We start from the raw sequence: 15,951 nt of genomic DNA on the forward strand, positions 1-15,951 counted from the left end.
TTTACTATACGAGCTGCAAGCTTTTACTCGTGAGTTTATTACCGAGGCGAAGACAGAACTGCGATGTGTTGTTTTAAATGAGGATCTGTAAATGTTTTTCGCGCGATTTTATGGCAGTAATTTCTTTATTTTTCTCTGTTCCGGTCACGCCGATAGTAGTGTCAGATCACATATCACATTTCCTGTAAACATATCAGTACACAATAGCGGCAAGCTATTAAAAAGAAAAAGGTTCTTTTGAATAAAGCCGTATAGACAACGTGTCCGTTCAACTTCTGATGTCAAAGTAGTTATAACTTACAAGCATCCCTAAGCGCATCAGAATGGCAATTGTTTACTTTGCCTTCTCAAAGCTCACATCACTTGTCCTGACTTTACTGAGTAAGCTCTTTCATAGTTACCTTTCTGAGCGTAATTTTAATCTCAAAGTACAAGAAGATTTCAGCCATTATAAAAAAAAAAAATGACATATTGCGGCATCATTCGTCTAAGTGAAAAAGTAACAGAACACGCGTGACAGTGTTTACTATGCTCTCAGCGGGGCTGACTCAATCTGTTCACTGTGGGCCTGCTGGTATCTGCGGGTCTTCACTTGGTAGAGTCTTCAGTTTTAACCGCTTCGCGTCAAATTCTTTAACTTTGTTGCGCTTATGACCATTTAACAAATATAGAGAGAGACGTGTTAGGGCGTGTTGGACGCATTTTGAAATTGTGAAATAGTTATGGCTGACGACTCCGTGAATCGGTTGTTCCCGGGCTTTGGAGAAATAGTCGGTCCTGCTACAAATTTACAGCAAAATGTTCTAAAAATGCGCCCGCAACGCTATAATTCAAGCGTGCCGCTAAATCTTTATAGCAAGTCTTTCTTTTACCATATACAAGCCTATATTTAGGGTCACATGTTGTATTCTCCACGTAAACACGCATCCTTAAACTAAGTGCATTTCCTGGTGTTCACGCAAGCTCTGACTAGTAGTGCAGCCACCAATTTCTCTTGCGTATTTATTTATACGTGTATGTTTTCGGCAATAAGCATCGATCACGACGCAGGGTTCAAGACCATTTTTTAGTTACATCCTCGATACAGCCATGGTATTACCAGTGGTAGACAGCCTGTGAGGTACTATGGGATGTTTAACATGCCTATTCATCACGCCGTACCATATACCACATCATACAATACCGTACCGCCCCACTGTGTTGGCTCAGTGGTTAAGACACTCGACTGTTGAGCGCAAGGACGCGGGATCGAATCCTAGTAGCCGGAGCTGCTTCTGTTCACTGCAGGTGAAACCAAGGCGCCCGTGCATTGCGCGTTGTCAGTGCGCGTTAAATAAACCCAAATGGTCAAAATTTCCGAAGCCCTTCACTACAACGTCTCTAATAGCCTGAGATGCTTAAGGACATCCATAAAATAAACGAAAACAGTCCATACCATACCATACTGTACCATACCATACTGTACCATACCATACCATACCCATACCATACCATACCATACCATACCATACCATACCATACCATACCATACCATACCATACCATATCATACCATACCATACCATACCATACCATACCATACCATACCATACCATACCATACCATACCATACCATACCATACCATACCATACAATGCTATGCCGTACAACGCCATATCATGCTGCACTCCCGCATACCACACCATCACATACCTATTTCGTACCGTACCTATTCCGACGAACCTTGCCGTGCTATACCATATCGTCAAGGATTGGCTTTTGAAAGTTGGCCTTCTTCAAGGCGATGACACATTTCCATTATTAAAACTCCGCAGCTTGGAAAATACTATGTTTACTTGCTTGCTGCAAATATTTTATCGAAATCGAGCACTCAGATAAAGACAAAACGCTCCCACTCACTCAACACAGCAAGAACAGGGGTGGTGTTATCACGCCTACCTTTTTGAGGTGTCTTGGCATTCTTTGTATAAAGAAAAATTGGATACATCGTCATGCCTGTGACCCAGTACTGGCGCAGAAAGGAGATGTGGCTTCCTCACCCTTGCCTCTTTTCTCTGCATCACTTTAAACTCCTGTCACGCACCCAGAGATGCCGTAATAAGTACATCATATTAGGCCTCCGCCAGATGCGCTGGGACTGAAGCGACAAACTCTGTGCGTTCATAAACCCGATTTGTACAATTTGATGAAAACAATTATGAGGAAAAGGCCCCGCTATGGTTCTTTTTCTTCGCTGTCGTTCGAGCGTATATTGGTTTATGTTAATTTCTTTCTCTGCGTCCGCTAAGGGGAGCCAGTTGGAAATCACAAGGGACGTTGAGTTAGCGCTCGGCAGACGAAACTACAGCATGTGCGAGGGCCACGGGTGGAATCTCTATGCGGTTTATGCTGATGGCAGCCATATACCACAGTCGACCAAGACTGGAGGGTTTGCCACTTACTGAGCTACTCAGTATTCAGTTTGCTAATTTCACACAATACAATGCTTCTCGTGCCTCCCAGACTGGCCTGAGTTTTTTCTTTCATTCCCACTTTCACGCAGACATTATCGTTTCAACAATTCGAGCAATTTGCATTTTTTTTAGGCACAACCAGTTAACTCTCGCATATCTTCCTAGCAGTCTGTCCGCGTCTAACGCTAACTACCGACCTAACTCGGACGTGATGGCTTCTCTGTTCTTACTAGTGTAGCCTATGAATCAAGCTCCGTGCTGAAGCCAGCGTTTCAGGCGTAGAAAGAAAGTAAGCATATTCTGCCGCGCCAGGGTACAAGATGAAACACTGCGCCATAACCACGTTATGACCAGTCCACCGTTCCCCGGTCGCTGCCGGCGCGGGTACAGAATGCAGTGCGGGTGGATTTTGCAATACCATTCTCTGCCCCAGCAGTGCGTTTCTAAGCTCTTCCGCTCGTGGCAAAAACTTCGCGAAGCATTCTGTTCGCTTCTTTGGTGCTTAACGCGTGGGCGTCCGGACCACGGTTTCGGGTAATAACAGAAAACATCCGGAGTGTTACAACTGAAACGCCAGGCCTTCATATTCGTAATGGCGCAGTTGGAGAAACTGGAAAGAAAAATTAGGAGGGGATGGCGGGGGGGGGGGGGGGGGGGGTTGCATCGTCTGGTCGTTCCAGAGTCATTTCCCCTTAATGCATAAAAGGGCGCCTTAATCCGCAGTCTGCAAGCTAGGTTCCAGCAACCAGCCTTAGGCCGTTTACAATGCAGTTGAAGATGGAGTGCGCAAACCTTACTTTATAAGAATGGAACCGCTCGGTAAAAGTAACGTTCATTCAATATTGGTATTCGTTCTTTTCAGTGTTCTGTGCAGTCACGGCAACTATGTAATGAGAAATGCGCATACTAGTCTGGTCAAAACTCAGAGCGAGAAACAAACAAACAGCTGAAAGAAGTTTAACCGTATCTTCAGTTTTCTGTTCCATTGCCAGCCAGCGGTAAAGGTACTGGTTCTCTGGCGGACAGCCAAGTCTCGCTTGTGTAGTGAGGCTTACCGCTTATGCAGGGCTGCAGGTCCTGCACGCCAACGTGTATTTCAGCTGGCGCGTCTTCGTCCTAAAATGCCTTAAGCCCATTTAAAGCAGGAATGCCTTCCCCTCAGCTGGCTTATTTATAAGTGGCTCTTACTGTCTAATCCTATTTCGTTGTTGTCATTCCTCTGAACATAGCAAGCAGTCCTGTAGAGATAACAGGCCCCTCTTTGGTCTTCACCATTGACAAAGGTCCAAAAGTGTCGAGTTGTAATACAATTGAATTTAATTTGTTCCGTTGAGTCGATCCAGGATGTCAGCCATTTCAGTTTTAATGAGATAATTATTTATTCCATTACGACAAAAGCCAGAGGTGCGTTTCGTTTGTGCTCCTGTTATGGTCATAAATATACCAGGGAGGAAAATAAGGCGACGTCATCAAGCGGCCGTATGACGCATACAGCAAGCCAAGCACCCAGGATGCATTACTGGGTGCAGTCAGGCCTATCTACAACCGCGGCCACCATCACTCCTGGCAACACTATATCTGCAGTTCGCCTATATACTGCCAGATTTTCATGTGACGCCAGTTTTTCTGTCATTCGTATCAGAACTTTGATGTAAATGTTGGCCGTAGAACATGCCAGGGGAAGTCATACGATTTATTGTTGCTGAGAGCATACATGTACTAGACAATCAGTAGGCTACATCTGACGAAAAAGATTCAAACAAACGGCATATGTACCGGTCCCAATCCTGTGCTTTCGAAGCAAGGTTTCGGCGAATGCTGCTCCCAGAAGCTTCGTAAAGCATAGCAGTTTATGTGGAATACTCAAACACACACGCACCAAATACTATACTAATAGAGATAGGGCTGCATTATAAACGTCGAAAAGCACACTCGAAAGTATTGCACTTACCGGAACACTGTACAATGCGTTCTCATTCATACACGTAGGCAGCCCTACGTTTTCGTGCCGAATTTTTAGCACATGAAAAATATATTTTCAGACAAGTCAGAACCTTCAGTACATCTCAATACGAGAGCGGAAATTCAGAGGCAAGTGCCTAGAGGCAAATTCCTAGAGGCAAGTGCCCAGTAGATTATAAAAGCACTGATAGTGTTAAAATATTGTCTTGGCCGAAGTATGCCCAGTACAACTTAGCGAACTGCTGTAGAGCATCTCGTCTTCTGTCTTTTTAAAACTTTGTTAGGCTGTATGAGTCTTATTCAAAATCAGGGCGTTCTGAAGCGATAAAAATTCTCATCGTTTCCTCGTTACCTCGCTTCTCTTCATGAAAACTTAAGTCTTTCGTCAGCTGCTTTAAATACTGACGACAAAAGTGCTGCGTGGCCACGCTTGAATCAGCCTCTAGTACAGTACACGCTTGTGATAATCTATACGTATTAACGGGGGCCTTGAACGATTCATAGCGTCTTCCTCTCCACTGCTGAGGTCAGGGGCCTACGGCACGGATATGGTGCAACAAGGCGACCAGGCAGTGCGCTAATTAGCAGGTAGTGGGTGCGTTGCTGACTTTAGCTTTAATGTGCAAAGCTATTCTTTTTGTTTTTTTCCCAAGTGAAACCAGGAGAACGCAACTTTTCCCTACCTGTTTTACGCTGCTACGTTTGGAATGCTACGTATGAAACTTGGCCATAGGCGTTAGCCCATGAGTTGACTATGCATAGTCGTTAAAAAATGCTCTTTTCGATTTGTCGCAAACGATTTGTCGTTTCTCTTTTTCCTGTCGAATTTTGTAGCTCTGGATAAAGTATCTATTCCTCCGCCACCAACCGGAAATTGCAGTAGATGACAAACTAACAACTTAATCGTCCACCTCTTGTTGTTGTTGTTGTGGCTGTAGGAAGAAGGAAAAGAAAATGCATGGGCCTGCTACTGGCTCTGTAGCTGAGCCACCTCCGCTGCCTCGTGCAGACAGAAGAAAAAAATGGAGAAAAAAGAAAAGGAAGAGGGAGAGAAAGACGCGCGCCGCAACAACAGCCATCATCCACCACCGAAGCGGTGGCAGGTGCAATGACGGCCTACAACAGAAAAAAAAAATTCGGTCGTAGGCTAGCCCCCGCCGCAAGCGGTGTTGACCTACCTGTCTTAGCCCCATCAGGGGAGTACTATATTTTAATCGTTCACCTATTCAGATTACCGTTGCTGTTCTTTGGTCGCGGGCAGGAATAATTGTGTGGCATCAGGAGCAATGATTTCTTTGTTTTTTCTTTCTGTACGTTCAGCCGAATGAAACTACCTTTTCATTGTCATTTCGATTTCGCCTTGTCTTGGTATAGGCAACCTTCTTAGGAGACACTGTGGACACAAATCACTCAGGGATATAAAGGACCTAAAGTGAATGTTGTCTTTTTAGTACATAGAGGGTACGGCTACAAACTGTAAGAAAGTTGCTTCTGGATGGACCGAAGCGTCGTTAACTATGTTCCGTCTTCTTCCTTCATTCCACGGCTAGATATCTGTGGAAACACTATGACCAATCGGCCACACTGACTTTAGCGTTTGCACATCTTATTAAAATAGCAGTCCTAACATTATATTGCCACCTGGTGGTTTGAGGTAGCGCGCGAGAGTCTTCAACTTCTTCGTCTTTCAGGCACTACCTGAAACCACCAGGTGGCGATATAGACGATCACTGAATGGTACTGCATATAAACTGACAAATTGCAATGAAGCGAGGATATCGAAATAAGCGAGCGGAGAACCGTAACTTGATAGGAAGACAAGCCCTCGTGCTATAACGTTTTCAATACTGACATTTGAATCCTTTCTCTTATAGGCACAGGTGCGAGCTTGTTCTGAATACGGCGCAGAACCCCGGCCAAATTTCAACCGGGATTTGACTCACCTCTGATTACGTTATTTTTGTTGTTAGTGAACTAATTTGTACTTGACATGTTTTCTTGAACGGCCTCCGCAATCTTGATACATAATCCACGGGAGAACCCCAGCTTTACGTGAAATATTGAAGGAGCCAGTTCGCTTGAAACGGAAGAGCTGAATACATTTTTTTCTTTTCTCTTTAGTTCCTCGTCCTTTGTTTCGTTCTATTGGCTTTCTTCAAATAACTGGCGCTCTTTAAACATTAGTCGGACGTAAATTATTTCCGGTCACTCGAAGTTTCGCTTCTGGCATAGATCAAACCATACGTTTTTCTAATTACTACGGTCTATTCCGAACAGCAATCAAAATAACAAAAAATACGATGCTAAGAATACCCCAACCATCTGCTTTTGACTAGCTCATGTGCCGACTCTTTTGTCATTGCATTTCATTCTCTTCGTTTCTCATTTTCATAACTGCCACCCACCGCTTCGCTTAACGGCCGTTTTAACTGCACTCTCTTTCATTCCCTACTCATTTTTCTGTCGTGTTTCTCTCTTTCTCTGCATTCTTCTCACGTTAGTTATTCACGGGGAGATTCTGTTCGAAAAGTACTGATTGCTCGCCGTCTACACAAATAGCGGATTCGCGTGTGTGGGCGACATTGTACTATTTTGCGTTTGTTTTTTCACTAACCTTCCTTTATCTTCATTTGTTTATTTTCATCTGATATATTTTGCACCTTAATTGAGTGCTGCCCCTTGTGAGTCGAAGCTGAGGCCCGAGTGCAGGTTCCTGTTGAAGGACTTTTCTTTATTTGTGCACTTCTATATGTTTTTTTTTCCTAGTTCACATTTTGGTATGACATCCCTCCATTAGAACAAACACAGTGCACAGGCAACAATCATATATATCTGTATAGCGCTCCGCCGCCGAGCTTACTCCTAGACGACTGCTGGAGGAAGCAGCGACACATTGGAAGAGCACTCATTTTACACTGCGACAAGCACCGCAATATGCGCAGCGATCCGACTTCCCTTCTGTTCTCGAGTAACTGTAATGGCGGCACCCCATTACGGGTATCTGGCAACCTAGTTGTCAACAGACGTTTTCTTCAAGGAGAAACCACGGGCTCTCACTTCCAGTGTTCTCTTCCATGTTGACGGTGTTTGATGCGCGAAACCTTTCTAGAGGCTTCCCCATGAAAGTAGAACTCTTGTTTGGGCTAGTTGGGACATAAAATAAAAATAAGAAAACCACAAAGAAGGCACACAAACGTCAACGTAAACAACAGGTCCTGTCGTTTGTGTGCCTTCTTTGTCCTCAACCGTCTTGCCGTATTATTTCTGATTCCCAACGAAACGATATTGCCTGATAAATCTTCGGAGCTTGGTTCTTTTATGTGTTTTTTTAAGGTACCGAGAAGCTTGCTTAGAGAGCGCTGTATCTTTCACAAGAGGAGGAATAAGGTTCGCAATAGAGAATTCGTCAAATATTAGAGGCGAAACCTCGGGACCTTTTTAACGCGACATCCTAACACATCCCGCCATTAGAAGAAAACTCGGCGCATTTGCCGCAGCCGAGGTAAAAGATACGGAACGGTCGAAATGGCTCGTTGTAACCCGCGGAGCGGCGGAATCGAAAACAGAGTTAATCGCACTGAAGAAAACATTTAGGGAGGGTGAGGGAGGAATTGAGCTCGGGACTCTTGGATCGCGATTATAGACGCTGCCGCCACTCGATTTGAGCTTTTTTTTTTTTTTTTTAATACATGGTACTTAGTATACGTGGCCGTGTGCACATAAGGTTTTGTATGCACACTATATTTACAAAGACTCAGCCGTTACTGAGCCGTATTATCTTTCCAGAAAATACAAATGAAAGGGTGGCAAAGATAAGCCCCGTGTCCACAGCGGAAGCCAGTCTGGTTGAAAGTCATTTTCCTTATAAATGCGCTTTAGTTCGTGCATCACTCGCTTTAAGTTGAATCTGCATAGAAGAACAAGCACGTTCACACGTGTTGGTAAAGCGGAGCATTATGTATATGACGTGGTCTTTCGCATAATATTGTAGCTTACCACTGCTCCCTAATGAGCATCTGTGATAATTAAAAAGGCATTAAGGATAGAGTGATTAAGCGAGTTTTTAAGTTCGTGTAGGTGAAGCGTCAGTGCACAAGAATAAGGATCCGGAGTAGAAGACGCTAACGGGGAGGCATTAATGCTGTCATTTCATGCGGTTAAAAGTAGAGCTTCAGTGTCTACAATATTCTTTTAAATAATGTAGACCCTATATACTGACGCTAGTATAGGAATTCGTTAATGATGGCATCCTTGAAACGCAACGTGCACGTCTCAGCCATCTCCGCTACCTAAAGGTCTCCATGGATGTGAGGTCATCTTCATCTGACCCACTTCCCGTAACGATCTCTCGCGACGGCCATTCCACCGACATGGGCCATATCTGGCCAGGCGCTCATCGGTGCCATATTACCATCTCTATGACGCTGCCGCCACAGCGAAATTGCGGCTTTATCTCCTTACTTTTCCTCAGCCCATTTCTACTCGTCTCAGTACAGAGGCGACACAGTGATGCGTCTTGACAGTTCTGCGTGTGTCTCCCTGCGTACGGACAAAGAGACGACGGCTCTATCACTCGTCCACACGTGCACCCTCTCTCGCTCGTTTCGTTTGTCCCCTCATCGAATTATAGAGCACAACATGTGCAGCGCATACGGTGCATCGGGTCCAAGGTTTCTGATATCCATCCCTCTTACTCGCGGTTTTGCCTCGGTTGGCATGCAGTCAGGTCAGTGTTTCCGCCGGTCTCACTTCCGTCGGTCGCACGTACTGAGTATCTTCGATCCTCTGTGAGCTCAAAACGTATAACCATGAGGATATGTGCTTGAAGAAAGACGCCATCTCCATGGCAGAACTGTAGAGACATGCGATTAGGGAGAGATTCACAGCATGTCTTGCATGGGCGCCTTACGACAGGCAGTGCTTGTGGAAACATCTCCTTAATATCAGTGACCATTACGTAGCATTTTGCGAGGAAACAAATTACTGCCATCATTCTAAATGACTGCACCAAGGGTGTTTGATGATGAATACACATCAGTCATCGTAACTGAGGCACATCAATGGACTGTTTTTTGCAAAGCTGATTTAGTTCAGTGCGAAATGCATATTCGATTAGTCCTTGGACGCGAAATGAAGTTGTATTGCACGGTCGCTCATATATACCACATCGTTTCTACCTCCACTATGTTTTTGTCTTTTTACTGCATATAGTTGAATTAATTTGTCTTCCTGTTTTCCCTTAGAAAACCTATCCCTCTTTCCTCCAGTGTGTGGGTAGATAGAGAATGCGCACCTTGTCCTTCGCTTGACATGCAAATTTGTGTGAGTGAATATCTGTATAACTTCTCCCCTTCGACGTAGACTTCAAAGAGGAATCAAATCTGACGCTTTTTTTTATTGAGCCGTTTATTTTTATAACTCATCGAAAAGCACAGTCAAGCCGAAACTGCTCTGCGTGCCCTCCAAGCCCTGGTGATGCTAACGCCAATTTTTTTCTTTTCTTTTACTACTACTCGATATTTGGCTTACACAAGACGTACGTCTCTCGCACGACGTGTCACATCATTATTCCTAGGAGGAACATCCAATTCGTCGGTTCTGCACCATGAATATGACAGGCGGCTAGGCGAGCTACAAGCGGATCATCTCATGGCAGCAAGAACCAGCGGAGGCAGCACGTGTATGTCGCTTACGCCATCGTCGCGAGCCTGCATAATTCACGAAGAATGGGATGCCTTCTTTCCACCTGTAGCTGTCGCTGGTTGCAATACTGCATATACCTACCGTCACAATATCATCGGTAATCCGCTCAGAATGGTGGCAGTGCCAAGATGCGGTTCTCTCCATACCGTTGAGCGCTTTTTAGCTGCCAAGATATATATAATACGCCTGAGTGCACGAAAGGTCATAGTTTGAGCTGACTCCATGCACCTCTAAGCTAACGCTCTGCACTCATCTTGCATCATGTTTGAGGCAGAAAGGGAGGCTCCTTTCGCGCGCAACTGTAGCTTACTGGCGCCAGCGTAAAATAATAAAAATACCACGTTATAATGGTAATAAAATTCAACGTGATGTATTTCCTTATCTTCTTTGGGGAGGGCTGGAACGCGTTGATCTTAAGAAGTTACCTTGGAGGCAGGCATACCTTGGAGCGCAAGATAAGTTAAGACACTGCGTGACAGCTTATTTCTAGGGTTGATGAAAAGCACCCACCTAAGTCGTGATGTGCTTGTGTACAGGCCCCAAAATATCTTTGAAATGCTTGCATCGCCCTCCTCCTCTTAGCTGCTGTTCGCTTTATATCAAAAAGGAGAATAAAATTGGAAAATTGGTTTTGCATGCTATGAGCGGAATTGGAACAAAATAAAAGAGACTGGTTAAAAGATAGTGGCAACGCCCAGCTATATTCAAACATAAAAATGCGTCGCGCAAAGTAGCCGGACCATTTGGTACATGGTTAAACGCGAAACAGCGCGCAGGGTAACACCGCACAGTGAAGGAGCAGCGCGTTTCTGTGTCTTCTTGACTAAGTCCTGTACCCTGCGGGCAGTATCGCTAATAAAAAAAAAACGCCTCATTAAAAAACTCACGTAGATGGCTCGCTTGCTGACAAAAATTGCCGAAGATACGGTGAGTGCAGTTCAGTGAAAACATGCTGACGCCTTAGTGTAACTTGCGCCCGTGCACTCCCACCCATCCAATTTCAAGCCCTCGCAAATGCGTTTGCGTGTTAGACAAAATGTGTCCTATGGGGCATTATTATCTTGGCGTTGCCCGTAGAGTCTCATATAACTGAGCCATCTACCGCATTCAATAGTTGGGTTACCGTATTTTGCCAAATGCCGCTGCATATGTCAATATACGGAGTTGTCATTGCTTCGCTGGTAATGATTTGAGATACTGCGCCATCACTTGCACGTCGTGGCCACATTTCATGCCCGATGGGAATTTCTCTCTTTACTCCGAACCATGCTTTATTATGAGGGAAACAAACAAAGAGGAAGAATGCGACTGGGAATGAAAGGAAATTGGCCTGGCACATTAAGTCTACTACGGCAAACGGCACCACCGCAATTGTACAAGGCTGATGTAGGGAAGATGGCGGGTTGATGGGTGCTTGCGTCTCTCAAGAGAAAGTGAACGGCACGCCGTCCATTGCTTGCGACGCGACCGTATTGCGCTCACCACATCGGTACGGAGGAGTGCGTGGCCTGAAGATTGTGAGTGGTTTACACCGCTGCTTGCTTTGAGACATGGAAAGAAAGGGGACGACAAAAGGTAGATGCCTGGATGGAGAGGGATGCCTCTATCTATGCGGAAAAAAAATTGAAGGTGTCGAGGAGAGCAGACATAAACGGGGTAAACAGGATTACATCGAGAAAAGTGATATAGTGGCGGGACCGTTTTCTGCTGTTTCTTCTTCTAACCGCGCAGCTTTATTGCTGCTGCTATACAGTCTTCAAACTTTTCAGCAGTGTAGGCACTTTTCCTTGTTCCATTACACTCTGGATGCTTCGAGCCGCTATTGTGTGAATGTGTTAGGGAAAGAGAGGTGGTGAATTGAGATTAGGGGGAAAGTTGCGTTCACTCGTGAGGACCTATACCAGGTCTAACAAGCAGCGCCTCAGCACGAAACGACCTCGTGGACGGTTATGGCGTGTAGCCGCTGTCGACTTCAGAATCCGCGGAATGTCTCCGATATTCCGAGGTTTTCTTTTTTTTTTTTTTTTTGCTTCTACTTCTCCTTGGTTCTGTTTCCTCAATCTTTCTATAAGGGCTCTATCTGCTATCCCTTGCATGCTAATTTTCCTTACTCTAACCCTTCCTTATTTACCTACATTTGGTTCCAATAAGTATAGTACGTTCCGAAGTGGACTTGCGACAAATTCCGTCACAGTGTTCGCAGTTTTGTACATAAATTTAAATGTTATGAGCGCTGAAAATCATTGCAAATATCTCGTCTCTGAATTATGACGTCGATGTTCACCTTTTTTTTCCACACTCGTTCCTCGTCACTGTATTCTATTTCCTTTCCCTTTCGAACTTTCCTCTGTTGTTTGAACAAGGCTCGCCCTTGCGCCTCTCCATGTTTTTGAATGTGCTGCTGCTGTTATTTCCTCTTTTTCCTTCTCGTTCTTTGTCATTATTTACCCCGTTATTCGCATATATTCCATTTCAACTATGTGTACATTGTATGTCTCCCTTAACTCGTGCCGTCACATTTCATCGCTGCTACAGTAGGAGGCCGCAAAATAAAAACTGCAGGGAAAAAGAGAGAGAGGGGGGGGGGGCTAAGAATAAGAACGCACAATTTAGTACAAATTGCAGCAAACAGTGGTCACACACTGCAAATACTAAGAATATTAAATTAGCAGGAGCAAACAAATGAGACAACCGAATTGAATAAAGAGCCCATAAATTAGTACATTATATAAGCCGCTATTAATATTCATATGGTGTTGTTTAATACGGGTCCGAAATGAATGTTGAGCGCGTGATGATTTAATTTCTTCAGGCAAGGTGTTCCACAAAAATAAGCCTACAAATTTAGTGGAAAATTTGCATGGTTTGCTCATGTTGCCTTGTGCTACTTAATTGTGCTGCTTAATTTTGTTTTGCCTGATTGTTGGTTGTTTATTTCTGTATTATTTTTTTTTCTCTTTTCTGCGCGCTCTCCTTTCGTTACGTTCGAATAAAGCGACATTCTGTGCTCAAGAGTCACGCAGTAAGGAATGTATTAAATCTAAATGATTTTAAATACTGCACAAACAAAGATCAAGATTGTTTATATATATATATATATATATATACATATATATATATATATATATATATATATATATATATATATATATATATATATACATATATATATATATATACATATATATATATATATATATATATATATATATATATATATATATATATATATATATATATATATATATATATATATATATATATATATATATATATATATATATATATAAACAATCTTCCGAGAGTTATCATATATATAAGAACAGCTTCCCGTCTCTTCTCTTTATGGAGCTTGCTCATACGCCGGAGATATACCAGCGGTACCTTATTAGCTTTCGAGAGAAGATAAGCCAAGCACCGAGTATTCTGCCAGCGATATAGACATATGATTAAAAATTATAGAAACCACAACGCACCCACATCTTTCTTTCGATTTCGTGTACACTTTCTTTTTTTTTCTTTTCGCTGTGGTACATGAGGCGCGATATACCAAACTGCTGTGTAAACGTCATTCAAATTGAGCCTTCTTTCTTACCTCCTCACTCCTCCATTCCTCCGTTACCTGTTCTTCCAAAAAAAAATCTATTCCCTGCTTGCGTAAGCTCCAAGTGATTCTCCAGAGTGGTGCCTGTAGAGAAACGCAATCTCTTCTCATTTCTAGGCTATCTCGTTCTTCTGTTTTCTTTTCTCTCTTCCACTGCGTACTCTCCTAAGCCACAAACAGCCTTTTCGTGTCCGGGCTTCCACGGATGAATACAGAGCCATCAAGCGTATCATATTTCTCAGATTCCAACTTTGCTCAGGAGCGTTCTTTTACTTTCCGAGCAGACCTTCTGCTATTTCCAGAGTTATTCTTGGAATGCGGTTGGTTACTTCATTTCGTTTATTTCATTTACCCTGTTTTCGTCGTGACGGTCTGTTTGCGCTTGCTAAATTTGCCAATTTGTTCTCCTAACGATATGAGCAGGTTCGCCCATTGTGGCGAGCTACTTTTAATTTCTTTTGATTGGTGTTGTTTTACGTACACATTCGGCGAGTGAATCGTTTTGAGCAGTCGCATTTATCACAAGTGTAAAGGGCTTCCCGGCTTCGTTAAGCTCACTAACCATTGGCTGTCTCCACATCTGCTTCATATGCATTGCTTGCATCACAAGTACAATTTTCTACTTTCCTTATATATTTTCTGGCTAATACAGGTGTGAACACCAAAGCTTTTCTCCCAAATCATCATATCAATGTTGTATATTTAAATGCGTATAATTTGTGCATCTACAGCGATCATGCGTTTGGCCTTCTTATGCTCATTAACAAATGAACAAACATAATCATAGAAGTTGCTGGTAAAGCTTTTTCTATAATTTCTCTCTCCTGGATATCCTCTTTCCGGCCATATTGTCCTACAAAATTTTTTTCTTTAGAAGCAGTTTCTGCAATGGCCTCATCGCTTGTATGAGCGCCCCCCCCCCCCCCCCCCCCCCGCTCATCAACACTGGCAGCTCTTCTGCAGATTGATGTTGCATCTAATCACAGCGCAGCACAACACGTCTCTAAAGAACGCAATGCTAAACCAACGACATAGAGCGCAATTGAGGCAACCCGATCGGTGTGGCAGCGCGGTGCAAGGCACGCAGCAAGAGGACGCAAAGCAGCACATAATAGAGAACAGTGACTGACAACTCTGTATAAACAATATATCGATACAAGTGACCAGCAGGCTCGTTTATCACGGAAACGTAAACACACAGCGGCAGCCATATCGAGAGGCCTACGCATACAGTGTATTATTTTACGCGCCGTGAGGGTTTATTGTTTCCTGCTGTTTATGCGAAAACAGAAAGCAATGATGGAACCCCCATCAGTCAGAGCTCAGTGAAGCGTGCTCCCCTCGTTCTCTAGAGGCGTGTCTTGCGTTGCCACATTGGTTAAACTGCGCCATCCTTCGAAAGCTAAGCTCATTGTTACTTTTTTTCGCGATAGGTGTTTACTGAGAAAACATTGTGAAACAAAAAAGAACGGAAAAATCTGAGCAGAGGTGAAGTAGTCGACAGAATGCCACTGCAGGCCTTTTGTGGACATTACCTTCCAGCGAATTTGAACCAAGCTTCGATTATTTATCAGCGTGGCCTGTAGGGCGGAATTATATTTCGAGGATATTGAAGCAACAAACCTGTTCACCTCCACTGGAGTCACAAAACATTTGTATAGGTCTGTGTGGGGGCTTAGGAGTTTAGTCATACAACGCTACTTTGTTTTTTTCTCCCTATTGTTTGAATTCCCAAAAGAACAGGTTACAGGAATCCGATAGAATGTCCGCTATCCGCGTATATATTTACACTCTTGCGACACCTAAACCAAAAAAGACGGCCCCAAAAGATTGAAGACAAGCCAAGTCACGCAAGCTTAAAAAAAAAAAAAAACACCGGATGCTGGATGGGCCGTTAGTCGTCTCATATAACCTGAAATAAATGGACGCCGTTTGCACTCACCTAACGAAGATGTCTATATTTAAAGTTATATATCTTCCGAGTCTTCTTTCATCAGCAATACCCCCCCTTAGCTGGACTTCGTTAATACTTTACTCGTCCGGATTTCTACATTAGGCTCTCTCCTGCCATCTAAACTCTATGTTCCTCCAACTGCTCCTGATTCTATGCTACTCTGGAGCATTGTTTCCGACTAACCTTCATAACCCCTGTCTTGCTTCTCAATCTCCTCCTATATATACTACCTGGCTGGCGTTGCACTGATTACACGCTTACTGGGCTCTGTTAATT

Source organism: Amblyomma maculatum, chromosome 3 (assembly GCF_055883805.1).
Source record: "Amblyomma maculatum isolate TAMU_Amacu chromosome 3, ASM5588380v1, whole genome shotgun sequence".
NCBI lineage: Eukaryota > Metazoa > Arthropoda > Arachnida > Ixodida > Ixodidae > Amblyomma > Amblyomma maculatum.